Raw genomic sequence first — 15,275 nt, forward strand, 5'->3', positions numbered from 1 at the left:
GAAGCTATGAGCCAAGATATGTTCACCAAGAAAGAGCATTAAGTGAGTTGAGGAGAGAGCCTAGCTCTGAACTGAGGAACTCCAGTCCTTAGTGTCAGACAGCATGCAAAGGAAGGAGAAGATGATGGGTTCTGAGAGAGTTAAGGAGTCAATGACTTGAGGCTCCAGTGAAGTCAAAGAATGGTCTTCATGGATGTAGTTGAATGAGTAAGCAGGGGAAAGAGAAGCTGATGGTCTCTTTAAGATGTTTGACTAAGTGAATTTTGAGATGGGACATTTGGGGATGATGATAATATTCAAGATCTGACTTTGGGACTGAGAGATCATACAGATTAAAGTGAAAATATATTTAATTTAGTTTCGACTGAAAAAGCAGTCTAAAACTTTGACTTTTATTGGAATTTTAAGGTGTTAAAATGTATTTCATAGGGTGCATATATTTTAGTAATAATGCACTGTATGATACTAATTTATTATGGCACATAATAAAGCTAATGATTGCATAATGTTTCTTATGGAGATTTTGATTGTTCAAAATTGAAGGCTTGCTATAGAATATAGAAGGCCATTTTAAAATGATGAAAGATGATTTACCCCATTATTTTAAAACTTGAAAGATTGCTATAGAATATAGAAGGCCATTTAAAAATGATGAAAGATGATTTACTCCATTATTTTGAAACTTTATATGACCTCCTCATCCTTATCAGGTAACAATACTAAAATACCTTGAATTTCACTTGTAGCTTTGAAGGTATTATTTTAAGTTAAAGCACCTGTCTATGTTACAGAATCATTATACTTTAATATTTGATCGTCCATCTTTCATTGCCATTGACGTTCTAGCTGTGCTTACATTTTTTTCTTCTTTTTTATAATTGACTAAAACCATAACCTGGAAAGAACATGAGTTATTTGCATCTTGTTCTGAAAAAGTCATTGAAGTTTTAATACTTGCAGGGAGATAGTTATCAGAACTACTTTGACTCACTCTCTCATCAGAACTATTTTGAATCACTCTCTCTTACTTCCTCCCTCTGTAACTCAAAAAACTTACAAAAGCACATGTAAATTGTCCTTTTTAGTTGAAGCCAAGTTGCAAAATATAATTCTATACTTTTTCTTTAAGTAATTTAAATATATTTGTCCAATTTGGCAAATGTTAGATCTTATCTTTTCTCTCTTTAAAGTAATTTTTGCAATCAAGACACATTCACATTAACATAGTGAATATATTAATATAAATGATTAATGAATTTTCATGTATAATTTATTTGATTATTTTTATTACTTCATAGTTGCCACTTCTTTGTGTGCATGCACAATCACACTTGATATTACCAACAACTCCACAAATAACAGAAGTGTTTTCTCAATTATTCTGGAGTGAAGGTTTTTGTTCTCTAATTTTGCTCAAACTTAAGTCTTGAAGTAATCCTATTAAAATTGCTCAAGCATGCTTATATCGTATTGCATTAATAAGAAATTGTTGTTTATTCTCATATGTAGCCTCATTTTAAATGATAGATGTAGGAAGAAGGCAGATGTATTCATTATTACACAGAAAGAAATACAACTTCTATATTATTGCTAATGGATTTAAAATTCCTCATTAGCTCATTCTTTGCTGACTACCTGGCTATTAAAAATATAACCTTGTCAGTTAATATTTTATCCACTGGTTAAAACCACTTTCGATTGGCGTGTAAATACTTAATCTTTTATTTTCCCTGAAGTCTTCCCTTATCATTCCATAGGGGAGCATCTGTACCATCTCCAGTGGCCGTGGGTCTGTTCTGTGTTCTCTCTATCATTGTGGGTCCTCTGCTTTTAGGAGGTTGGTTTGATATGAGCCTAGACACGTGTCTGCTAAGGGGTGACTGGTTCTTTCTGTTTTTGGGGTTACTATTTAGGTAGGTATTACTGAAGCCCACCACTCTGTTTACCTTTGTGAAGACCTCAAGTAATTCAGCCCTTCATCCTGAGCCTGGCCTACTCCAACCCTCTCAGCCTGGCTGTACCTCTCAGTAGGACCTGTGGGAAGTTCTGAATCCTCTGCAAGCTACTCCCAAGCTGTGAGTATCCAGTTATGGTACAGTATTAGGTATATCTAACTGCCAACACTCTCTTCCAAGCTACATTACTATCCCCGTGTCATGTAGGATACAGAGTTGAACTGATAGTTGGTCCCCTACAGTGCCTGCTTTTAATCTGTTATGATTATGAACTACAATTAGAAATACATTTTACATTACAATCCAGCATGCATGCTCTTGTGCACACACCTAACTAAAACAAAAGTTTTGCAAATCAATACCCATCCTTGCTACTTGAGACACATCTCGATGTTTTCTACACTGGTCTCATATACTTTTTTCTTAAATGGTAGTTGTAACCTGGAAAATTTTATATTGTGATACACTAATAGGTATTTGATAAACATTGTGGAGATACCTGCAACCTTCCCTAGGTTATGCCTGAGGCATGAGTCTCTAGATGAGATGTTCTTGGTGCCTGATACATAACTGAATGTTTTGACAGAGCTGCCTCTTTAACCAGGCCCCAAAAAGGTTCAGGCCGGGGTTTTGTGAGGTCATTTAATTTCCCTGCTGTCCATCTGCCTTTGCTTCCAATATTTTTTCATGGCCAAAATGGGTAGACCTTCCTTTCTATATGTCCATGCTTTTCTTTTATCATACGCTGAGCCCTCTCTATATTACGGCCAAACTGTATGATCCAGTCATCCAGGTTTTTATATGGGATTGGGAACTATCAAAGAAAATAAGTTAAATTTTCTAAAAATGTTATCGTAAGAGGATCATTAGGTCCATTGCTGTTATATTAGGAGCTTCTCTGAGTCATTTTTTCATACTCTTGCAGAAGCTGCTGAAAAAAAAAGTGGGGACAGTGCTTTCATTTTATTATCATATTCTTCTGCTCTTTGAAAGTAATAGTCTTCCAATTGTTTATGAATATTAACAATTCCCCCTTTTAATTCTGTATTGGATTATTGTGCCCCTAGTGGAAAAATTATGCTCTTACAAGTTTTCTCTGTCTCTGGGTTCAGAATTTCCAGGGAGATTCTCCAAATAGTATTTTATATGTTGTTCAAAAACAGATGTGGTGGATACATTGAAAAAGAGGAAAATACATGTTAATTGTTTTTTGTGTATTAGTTATATGACATACTAACAAATTCTTCTAAAGTTAAACAAAATACAACCTTACCAATACACAAAGAATACCCTCTTTATAAAGAACGATGATTTCAACTACTATTCCAAATGTAAAATATTTCACAGAGTTTTCAAGTTTTTTTATTGCCTTCTGGTTATTTTTATTGAAATGCTTATTGTCTCTTGTTAACTAACTATATTAATTACACAGCAAGTGCCCAGCTTCTCAACCTTTTCCAGAAGAAGCCCCCAGTTTCCATTAAAGAGTTTTATGGGGGCTCCCCACATGTCAAATTTCACACAGCTAGCTGCATTGGCTTTTTATAAAGGTCTTTGAAAGCAATGCCAAGGCCTCCCACTAATTGTTTTATGGGCTCAGTGTGGAATCTGCATCTCTGACTGGGGAAGCCCCATGTTAAAAGGCTGTGGGAGTGAGGAGTTGTCAAACACACTAAGAAACAGCAGTTAAAAAAAAAAAGATTCTGGTTAGCTGTAATGTTGTTGCCAAGGAGCATAAGCAGAACCACAAAACATGCCAAATGCTGGCTGATTTTAAACAGTGACCTCTATTTCAGAGAATACTCACTTCATTACATTTTTGGGAGAAATTCAAATCACAAATAGCTCCATAATTAATTTGACTGCTCATTTTAAGGTTTGGCACTGGTAAATTATTGTTTTCCAAGTGGCAAAAAAAAAAAAGCAACTAACTAAATATTTTTATGTGTTCTTTCAACGGGAGATAACTCATCACGGTTATCTGTGAACATTTCGTCCTGGAATAATGTGTTCGAAGTTGTTTGCTTCATTATCTTTTTCTTCTGAATAGGTTAAGGAAGTGTGTTTTTACCCCCTGTTAACCATTGAATTGCACGTCTCTCCACTAAGAAAAGTAGCACCTAAACGTTAAAAAAGAATTGTAGTAGAAGAGTTGAAACTCCCACTCCTTCACCAGACCCTGACATTACTTTTTCTCAGCTGCAAAGAATCTGGTTGGCATTCTGAACCTGTCTTTCCTCTAGAGACTGAAACAGGATATTTTTGAGGAACAATATGACCTCAGAGAGTGCTTTTAGCTTGGTTAATGTTGAAATGTGAACAGAATTATTAGAGCCACACTTCACTAAGCCTAGAGTAATAGTGCTGTATGCTGCAGGAAGATAAGTACGCCTTGTCTACTTGCAGAAAGATAGCATTAAAACTGAACAATATATTGAGATGTTTTTGAACTTTGCAGTGTCTTTTGGGAAGTTGGTGAAGGAGAAAAATAAGTAGAGTTCTTTTTTAGTGACTAAATATGATCACCTAAAAAAATCTCATATTTCAAATAAATAACCTTGGGTTAGCAAATCTTTATTAAAAAATTTCTAATTCTCCTTTTCTTAACATGTTTCTTATATGTGTGTGCAGCCTGGATATTTTTTGTTTGTGTGTATAATATGCTTTTTTGTCATACTATTAAAACAATCTTAGTATATACTACATACAGCAAACCATAAATAAAACATTATGTATATTAAGTGCAAAATTAGTTCAATTTACAAACCACAAACAGTAATTTCAATAGTTTGTTAATAGTCTTTTATAAATAGAGCTATAATTTTTTTCTTTTAAAGTTAGTAATATGATTTTAAAACCTAAAGCAGAGAGGATCCCTTAATTGTAATTTCTTCATAGCTGTGATGCCAAGAAATTTTCATCTCAATTATAATATATGTTATAATTTTCTGACATTTGAATCATCTTAGTTAGCATGCTATTACTTACTATATGGAAAATTTTTCCTTAGAGTCAGATTTTATCTCTGGATGGCTCTTTGATGTGTCTTTATTTGACATATCAAAATAAAGTCAAATTAATAGTTAATTTACTGCTTCACGTGACTACTAATAGTAGATGGCTCAGTAAATTTTGATTGAATTTCAGAACCCCAACTATAAATTCTGGTACTTCCCCTGGATACAGATAAATGAGTGAACATTCCTGGACTTCAGTTTCTCAGATGAAAAAATTTGAAGTTTGGATTATCTATTCCTTCAGCCACAAAGCTCATTGTTCAAATTAAGAGTCTTATGCAGCTATGGTTGTAAAATAGGTAATACAGACATTTTCTTGTTGTAGATGGAATGGTGGGACATGGGGGTGGTATAAAACTTCCTCCACTCTGTTTGCCCCTACCTACCCCTGAGCACAGTTTGAAATGTACTAGATTACATGATATTTACCATCCCTTTGAGCTCAATGATAATTTTGGTTCTAGATCCCTTTGACCATGATCTTCTGAAAGGTTTGGCTCACACTTAGGCTGTGCTTTAGGAAAATCTACAATGTGGAGCTAAATAAAGTGCTGAGTAAACTACTCTTGAGAGGATGTCATTTTAAAAAATTTATTTGAATAGTGTAGAAAATATCAAATTTTATCTCAAATAATAAGGTTAACGGTTTGTGAAACTTTTGCTTCAGTTATGTGTGCGCACAAGATCATGCATGCTGGAGTATAATACAAAATGTATTTCTTATTGTAATTCATAGTCATAATAGTTTGAAATCATGTTCTCTTGGAGATTATCTTGCAGGGAATTACACTAGGAGAAGATCAGTTTAACTCTATATTCTACATGCCATTTGGGGATTGTAGTGTTCTGTTTCATTTGTGGAAGAAATCTGGCCCCTTTGAGAATGATTTTCCTTTTCCTCCCTGCCTGCAGGCATTTAAAACATTTACAACCATATTACTCCTATTTGGCAATTGTCATTACTTGTCTTCGCTTTTTCTGGGACAAAACTGGTAATGTTAGAGTTTCAGAAGTACTAAAATCATGCTATCAGCTGTGTTGTTGCTTTATATAGTAATAAGTATTGTTCTTTTTATTTTTCCAGCATCAAGTATTGTTCTTGCCTTTATATTTCTAGACTAAACTTACTGTACTGTAAAATGGAGAAAATAATATTGCTGAAATTTTTGCTTTACATTTTGCTTTCTCAACATGACAAAATTTGAGAAAGTTGTACAAACCCAAAGGGAAACCTAGTCCAATACTACCTTAATTAGAAATGAGCACACTTGGGGTATTTTGTTTATTTTGACAGCAAATATATTCTTGCTTACCCCACCACCACATCTCTAAAGAGAGGCTATGAAAAACCGTTTCAGATATAGGATCAGAATGTGTCCAAGAGTTGCTTGTTAGGGTGGACTGTTTGGCTGCTTCTCCAACATTCATTTGGCCACTTCCCTCCTACCAACAGCCCACTTTTTTTTTCTGAGTATCTATAAATTTCCAGGGAAGCTGACTTCACCCCCTGCATGTGACCTAGGCCTAGAGAATCTGTGTGTTTCATCCTTCTTGCTGTAGCGATGTACGTAGCCTGGGTAGGCGATCTAAACCAATTCAGTTCTATCACAGAACTTTGGTTATGCATTTTGGAACAACAATGCTCTTTCTTTCCTGCTGAACACGAACATTTAGCTTCAGGAATTGCTAGCTTCTGTGTTGGAACAATTAGGTAAAATGGTGTGGTAGAATACTGAAAAGGAACCTGGGTCCTTGGTTATTTCATTGAGCTATTGAATCAAGCTTTGCCTGAAGCTTGTGCTACTTAACTTATGTGAGCCCAGTAATCTTGGTGTTTAAGTTAGTTTCAGTAGTTTCTTGCCATTGAAGGTGTTTTGCTTGATATATCAGTCCTTCAGTACTTTTTTCTGGACCTTCCTAATTTAGTTTACCTACCTAGAAGTAAAATTTTCTGCTTGCTTAGACCTTAGCTTTGTCACCTAATAAAGCGAAGAGTTTGTGTTAGACTATACAAAATAATATGCTGGATTCCTGTTTTCCTCTCTACTTCCTAGTGCTGGAACCTCCTTTTTGTTAGATGAGAAATTTATTGACCTTCCTTTTCCTGTTTAGGAAGACCTATCCTGCTGCCATCCAGATTCCAGCATGATATTTGGAATGTGGATTCTTTCCATACCATATGGAGAACAACAAAATTACCATATATATTTTGTAATCAGTGTCACAATCTATGGCTACGGTTTTCCTTTTCTTTCCCCAGGAATATAATTTTTTTAGAGATGTAAGTTTTGAGAAAAAGATGTTAGGGATGATGAAAAGTGGCCATTCATCTGAAGACAGTACTGAAATAGTACATGGCTATAGGGAAGCTAAGAATTGATGATGCCAAAGATAAGCAATATGACCCAATGCAAGTCAGTCAGTTTTGCTGCTGTTTTTCTTACTCACATGTTGGATTCCTAACCTTAGCCAGCCACATGTCGTTAGTAGTTACAATAATTATTTGAGAATAGTTTCACAGATCAGCAGAAATCATTCACCTAGTGTTAAAAAAACAATTCAGAGCAGATGCTTTAAAAATCGTAAGTCTGTGTCAAATTCACACTTGAAAGCACAAAAGTGCTTTGAAAGTTGGACATGGTACTGGAGAGATTTTCATGGAAATTTGGGTAACCATAAGGACTTTAACCATCTAGTCAAAGCAGTAAGGCAAGGAACCAAGTGGATTTTTATAGTTGAATTGGTGGTGGTAGTGGTGCTGGGGAGTTGGTGGGAAATAACTTTTATTGGGTTGTGCCAGTCTGTGACAGACAGCATTTGGGGGCTTTACAAGAATTCAGCAAATGGTAACTTGCAGCAATCCAATTTCATACAGCAAAGATTATCTGTGAGGCAAAAATTTTTTCTTTTTTGTTTTTTAATGACAGCTTTGATATGTGTGACTCAATGTGAATGACTTTGTAAAATAGTACTTGTGACAAACAGGTGTGCTCATCCAAATTGCACTGCAGAATATTTAGTGCTGTTTCTTCTGAACAGGTGCTTTATGGGTTTTGCAAATTTTCTATCAAATTCTTCTTGATCTTACCCATAAAGAAATACTACATGATCATATTTAGGTCTATTATATTACTTTACTTTTCGTGCTGTGCTTGATAGCCAGAATTTAGCAAAGTGTTTTCCTATGTTCTGAAGTATTAACTGAAAGATGTTTAAATTTTGTAATTTTTATTTAAGGCCAACCACAATATTAGCCTAGAGGAGTTTGCCCTGGAATTCAGAGACATCTGCCATTTTGAATGGATGCTCTGGGGATTTGTTTTATTTTGTTTCTCTCAAGAACACCTTGTTAAATTCAGTGATCATGTCCAAAGTCAGCAATGCATGCTGAGTTTCATGAGTTATTTGGCTATACATTTTGTTGCATTTTTTAAAAGCTGTCACTGTTTTCACTGAATCTTATAGTGTTATATTGATTTATAGGTAGAGTCGTGTGTGTGTGTGTGTGTGTGTGTGTGTGTGTGTGTGTGTGTGGAATGGATATGTTTGCTTTTTGTAGTTTAAAAAATTAGTGTACAATAGCACCTTTGAATGTGTATTCATAAAATGAGAATCTAGTAGATAACATTTAGAAAATGGATTGCCACAAATTAACATGTGATGGCCTTCAAAAAAATGTTTTTAATTTAAACCATTTCAGTTTATTTTAAAATTTAATAAAAGGGCCATTTTTTTTTAGTAGAATAACAGGAATTATTTTTAAAAAGAAATTTCCTTTTTAAATTTGACCTAATATTTACTTTCTTTGTTGGAATGCAATTTGTATATAATGCATTCCTCCTAAGTTCTTAAATTTCACTGACAACAACTGGTTTACTCAGAGGATCCCAACAAAACTAGAGCAAGTCACAGACTTGGTGCACAAGAAAGGCACCATAAAAGCTCCAGGGTAGAGAGCAGTTCATTTAATTCTTTGTGGGTCACAATGAATTGGATTGACTCTAACCTGCATTACATTAACATTTTCAAGTAAATTTAACAGATATTGTTGAGAGTTAACTATGATCACTAGGCTCTTCTAGAAGAGAAATAGTCATGGCGTGTTACCTGCCCTTATGGAGCTAATGGATTATTAATGTCATAAGGCAAAAGTGAAAATGAATAATATTCAAGATAAAACTTAAGAACTGTAGGAGGCTTAAGCATTCTGTGCCAGGCGCAGAAATGAAGGGCAGGGTCAGAGGAGAATGAAGGGCAGGGTCAGAGGAGAATGAAGAAAAAGAAAATCATCACGAAGGAACCAGTGTTTGTGATTATGAAGGGACCGAAGTTTGAGACATGTTATTGAAGAATCCGTAGCCATTTGTTGAGGATATAGAGGAAAGGACACTCATTTGGCAGAAACAGCATGAGTAGAGTTAGGGAGGGCAGAAACTGGCGAGAGGTGAAGAAGCGAAGTTCCAGAATGGCAAGTCTGAAATAGGGGGTGCATGAAGAAAACTGCCTTGTATGTGTCTTAAATGCCAGGCCAAGGAGAGTTCACTTAATTTGCTAGTCAGAGTATTAATTACCATTCAAGGCTCAAAAGCAGTAACCTGAAAGGGAGTTTATGGAGAGCAGTTCTGACTGTGCATGGGATGAATTGCAATATTTCCAGAAGATATTGCACAGATAGTAAAGGGCCTAACTGCATTGTGGCAGAGGTCATGCAAAGAAGGAGACAGATGCCTGGCACATTGAGTGTGTGGGATCTATTATATTTGACAGCTAATTGGATACAAAGGATGAGGGAGACCTGAGTTACGGAGAACTCCAAAGTTTTGAGGCTGCTTCTGGAATGCTGGTTATTTTATTAACAGAAATCAGGAAGTCAGATGAAGGAGCTGTTTTTGGTAAGAAAAAGTAGAAATTTGGTAAAATAGGCCTTAAATGTGACTTTTCTCCATAGCCTTACCTGATGAATAAATATGTATGACCCCTTTTTTAAAAAAAAATTAGTATCCCCAGGTCTCACTAATGGTTTTGTAAAGTTCTTTCATAAGTTTCTTCCTGGAGATGGAGTTGTATGGAGAAATCTGTAATGTGTGTGATGGCTGACCAGTTTCATTTTCATCTTGGTAAACTAAAAATCGCTCAAAGAGTTAACATCTGAATCTACTTTCTGACTGTTTCTTCTGAGACAGTACTGAATGGAACCATCTCTTGTTGTCTTATGCAAATTGGGTTAAAGATCTGTGTTTTTTTTTTTGTTTTTCCCTATGAGTCCTTCAATAAGACATTGTATGCTGCTGCTTCTCACTTTCCACTGCAGGTTTCTCCTTTTCCTCTAGAGTTCAGTCTGAGGCTTAGTTCTCTAGGCTCTCTCCTGGCTCATTCGGTCTACTCTGTTGGCTTCCTTTATCAGCACTGTATGCTGATGATTCTCATATTTTGTATCCCCAGAACCGGTCTCTCTCCCATGCACCATACTTTGTGTCCAATGACTTCTACACATTTCCACTTGGAATGTAAACAGGCGCTTCGAGCTTGACATGTCCCAGACTAAACTCATCTTGTATGCCCCATCAAATTTACCTCTCCTCCTGTGTTCCTCGTGTAAACATCACCATTATTCTCTCTGTTGCCAAAACTAAACCTAGAAATTGTCCATAATGCCATGACCGCTGTCTGCCTTCTTACCTCAGGTTTTAAGTCTTGCCTGTTGAATATCTGTGATACTTCTCAAGTCTGTCCACCATTGTCTCTACTGATTACTACAGCTTGAATTTAGGACTCTGTCATATCTCAACTGAGCCACCATAACTGTCTCTTAACTGGTCTCCATGCAGCCAGTTTTGATCCATTCTTGTCTCTGCTTTATAGACAGAGTGATTTTTCTAAAACTCATACTTGAATGGTTCCCTAGAATAAAGTGCAAAATCCTCAGTATGGCACCCAAACTCTTAAATATGTGGTCCTGCTAGTATCTTCTGACTGATACTTCACCACACTTGCCGTGATTAACTCCCAGTGGTCTTCAGAACCTATTTGATGCTTCCCTATAGCCCACATACTCCATTCTCTGCTATTGCAGGTGCAGTTCCAGATGAATGTCCCATCTCTGGGCCCTGTGGCACACTAAACTTATCTTTAATATAATGTATTATAATCATGTTTTCTTATTTGTCTTTTTTAAATACTTCTACTATCTATGGGTAGGGACTGTGACTTTTTTACACACATACATATTACTTGTAAGTGTTAGCATTTGGACTAACAGGTATACAGTTGTAGTTTTCAGTGAATGATGAATAACCAAACGAAGATCAATAAAACCCACATCCTGCTCTGAAGGCATGCACTTCCTTGTGAGAAGTTTTGCAAGTACAAATAACTTTTTAAATCCATCAACAAACTATTACAATACAATATGTTATGAGCTATTAAAACTCATGCTTTCAAGTAGGAAGTGATTAAATGCTAATATCTTAAGTGACTGCCTCTTGAAGACATGTAATAGAATTACACAGAAATTTTTATGGTGTCCAACCATGTTTCTTTGAAAATGAGGTCTTGTTGTGACACTAAAGGTAGTGTACTTTTAAAAGCATTTTTATTGTCTTTTTAAAACTTTACCTTGTCTTTTGTCAGTTTTATGAAGACTCAACAAAAATGCAGCAGAATGTTTTAAACTTCTGGACATCTGTTTGCATGGTGATGAGGCAAGAGGACCATTGTTTATTTTTCTTTCCCTTTCTGAAACTACTGCAACAGTTTCTATTAACTAATAAGGTTTCGCATAATTCCGACCTTAAGTTTATGCTTTATAACTAACTCACTAATAGCTTGTTACCATAAATACAGTGATTTTTTTCCCCTCCATTTAAAACAATTTAAGAGGATATAATGCATTTTTAAGAACCTGGGCCTGCTACTTTATGAATCCCCAGAATTAAAAATGCCCTTATAATGTGATTTTCCTCATAATAATGGAACAAAATATGTTGAAAATATTTGTGACCCCTTTTGACTCTTAAAGTTGTAAATGACTGTGTGTTACGAACTTACATTGCTTGGAATAGTCAACACTATGAATATTAACTCTGTGATTGTCAAGAGTGCAGTCTGTTCAACTGATTTTCAACTCCTGTCTGTCTCTGTGCTAGAATTCTGAGGGGTGACCAGGGAGCTGTGTCAGGGAGCTGAGGAGGAGGTGGGCTGGTTGAGTTAGTGAAGCTCTGCAACCCTTCCTCTCGGCTTGTACTCTTCACTCTTTTATCTGTTATCTACTGGACTTATCTTTAAGATATTATTTTAGGAAAAATAAACCTTCTGAAATGTTTTAAAACCATTGATATACTTCATACAGGTATTCAAGGAAATGACCTTGTTGACAAGAGAGAAAACCCACAAAGATAGAAAATGTACAGTGTTTCTTTTACTAACTACTAGTTTTACACACCACCCATGATGACATCCTCACAAGACAGCAGTGGGGAGAACTGTACATTTAAAAGTACCGGGAAAGCAGAGCGCCATGTGTCACCTGTTTTCCATCAAAGACTTCCAGTCACCACATGGTGTTTCCATTGTCTGCTCAACAGAACCCTTAAAGGAGGGCCTGACTAGGTTTAGGGGGAGCAGAAAGTGGAAATTTGGGGCATGGTGAGAAGCAGAAGTTTAATGCTTCTTAAGAGCAAGCAAGGGAAAGAGTTGATGACCTTGCCAGTGTCATGGTGTTCACATTATAATGCTAAATACTTTCATGCCAGGAAGCTGAAGGGTCAGTTTAGAGTTTTATAGATTTTGGCCAAAGGCTGTTCCAAGTGAAAAGTAAATGTTTAAAGGCACTGACCATTGCCCTAACTTACTCCCTTCTTTTCTTGGTCTCTTACTTTCCTTCTCTGCCCAAAATACAGTTATCCCAGGTGCGAAATCCAGATTGCCACCATAGAAACCACACAAATAGAGCCCAAAGTAGTGCTGTTTGCTTTAATTTTCATAACGATGGAAAGAAAAATATACACAGTGGTGCTTATGGGTGACAGAAGAGTGTACCTCTAAAAGATAAATTGGAAGAGACTTTGATAATAAAATAATTTGCATCTTGAGAAACAGATAGCCATTCTTCTTATTCTAGAGAGTAACAGCATATTTTTAAACATTAAAAAAAGTTGGCAGTGTTAATTAGAAATTTCATAAAAAATTCACTTTCAAATAGAAATTTTTGGGGAAAACTATAACTGTCAATTTGAAGGATGGGATTCTTTTCAGAAGAGCTTGCAAAAATATCTGTTGCCACATGTGAAACAGGTTTACAGCAGTTTGTCATAAATAAATGAATTTGTCAAATACAGATCCCCACCCATTGTTTTGGCCTCAGAGGAAAAATTCCAGGGCCATAGACAAAGTAATATTGTGCTTTTTAACACCACATCTCACAATTAAGTAGACATAATATTAAGAGGAAATAGTAGTTTAAGAATAGGAATCAGTCATACCTGGGGGAAAGATAATACTGGGGGTTATCAAGATTTGCTGGACATGGTTAGGGCAGGAGTCTTAGCAAGTGGTTGATGAGAATATCACTCAGAGGAGTCTGACTTATGCTTTAATCCGTTGATGATTATACAAGGAGCAACATTTTAGGTAATGCCAACCCCAGTTGTTTTAAACTATTATAGTACTATAATAGCTTCATTTCTGATTATAAAGGAAATATGTTTTCACAAGAAAATTTGTGTTTAGTTCTACCACCCAAAGATAACCTCTGTGGACACTTTGATGTGTTTTTCCATTTTTTTCTGTATGTGTGAGAATATAAAATGTAAAAGATAAATAATATATAATACATTTTAGTATAATATATATTTATATGTTAAAATGGGAATATATATATAGTTTTATACACTGCATTTTCATTTCACTTATTCAACAGATCTTTATTGTGTCTGCCATGATCTAGTGAATTTCTGTCTCATTAAATGTTTCTTGAAAGCATAGCCATTTAGTAACCAGAATATTCTATTATATAATAATTTATTCAACTATTGTTTTGTTTTTGGACATTCCCGTTTCCAGTTTTTGCTGTTATAAATAATATTAAATAATAACCTTTTATCTATTTAATTCTTCTCTATTTTAGGGTCTCTGATTATTTGCTGAAGAGAAATTCCCAGAAATGTAATTATTTTTTAAGAGTCCTCAATTTAATTGGGGCAAAATCCTTCCCATTAGATGAACTTAATTTCTGTTCTTTAATAGTCAAACAATGGGATGTTCAAAGGAAAATGTAAGTCACAGTTACTGTGATTGCCTTTTTGATAATCCAGCATGCTGGGTGGGTTTTATATGGCCTGGAGTTTAACATCACTTTGGTATAGCTGCATCAAAGTACCATAGTGCGATTGCCCAGTATGTAAGAGGTATTTGTTTTGACAGATAGTGTTATTATAAATTGTTATTCTTTATCCTGTAGTTCATTTCTTATTACTGCTCTCAAAGCTATTTGAGACACTCTCAACACCTAATTCTTATGTGTAAAACAGCTTTTATAGCCTGTTCCCTTACACATTTCTGGGTCACTGATGCTGTAAAATCATTTCACTGTACCATGACCCCTCCGAACAAAGGACAAAGGGAAAAAATTAAGAGAAAATTCCTACATAGTGCATAGATATTCTGTTGTGTTGTACGATAATCAACAAACTTCACTTTTCTTGAATTTCAAATGATGTATGGTATGTGCTTCTGTTAGATACACCCTGCGGTAACTAATGGCTATAAGGCGTAAGATACCTGATAGTTCTCTGTGTGTATGTGTGTATGTCTGTGTTTTCAAATATACATTTCAGTCATTTGTAGACCAAAAATGTTTAGTCAAGTGTTTAATTGTCTCATGGAATACTAAAGAGATTCATCATATGAAATCATTGGTTTCTCTTTAGTGCTAAGTCATAGCAAATTATCATCTTCTTTTAGGTTGATTTTTGTAGAGTGTTAAATGCTATTTAAATTTCACTTAGATATGAAGCCATTTATTTTTCTCCTAATCACTTAAAATAACAAGAACTAATCAACTGGAGTTTTTCTCCTTTTTATGAATGCACCAATCTACCCCTGACTCTCATGCATGTTTCTGCCTTTAGGTCAGTGGGAACTTTTCCCAGCCATGTTTTCTTTTTTCCCTTCATTCCTAATTTCCCTCACGAACAAATGGCAGCATAGTTAAGCATTAGAAATTTGTTTCTGAAGGTGCTAACCTAAACATCAGTGCCAGGATACGACTGGGACTTTAATAGACTAATTAATTTGTCTACTGCAC

The 15,275-nt window shown here is 35.4% G+C and overlaps 1 protein-coding gene across 6 annotated transcripts in view; it reads left to right on the forward strand.

The window, feature by feature from the left end:
• Positions 1-15,275, forward strand: part of BMPR1B (bone morphogenetic protein receptor type 1B) — a 427,170-nt gene that overhangs the window by 186,596 nt on the left and 225,299 nt on the right. For 3 of the 6 annotated variants that reach the window (XM_037830282.1, XM_037830285.1, XM_037830283.1), the window contains one exon: positions 1,914-2,075. The exons of the other annotated variants lie outside the window; for them this stretch is intronic. The gene's annotated coding sequence lies outside the window, so the exon portion shown is untranslated. The remainder of the gene's footprint in view (positions 1-1,913; positions 2,076-15,275) is intronic. 6 annotated transcript variants of the gene reach the window in all.

This window comes from Choloepus didactylus, chromosome 3, assembly GCF_015220235.1.
Source record: "Choloepus didactylus isolate mChoDid1 chromosome 3, mChoDid1.pri, whole genome shotgun sequence".
Taxonomy (NCBI): domain Eukaryota; kingdom Metazoa; phylum Chordata; class Mammalia; order Pilosa; family Megalonychidae; genus Choloepus; species Choloepus didactylus.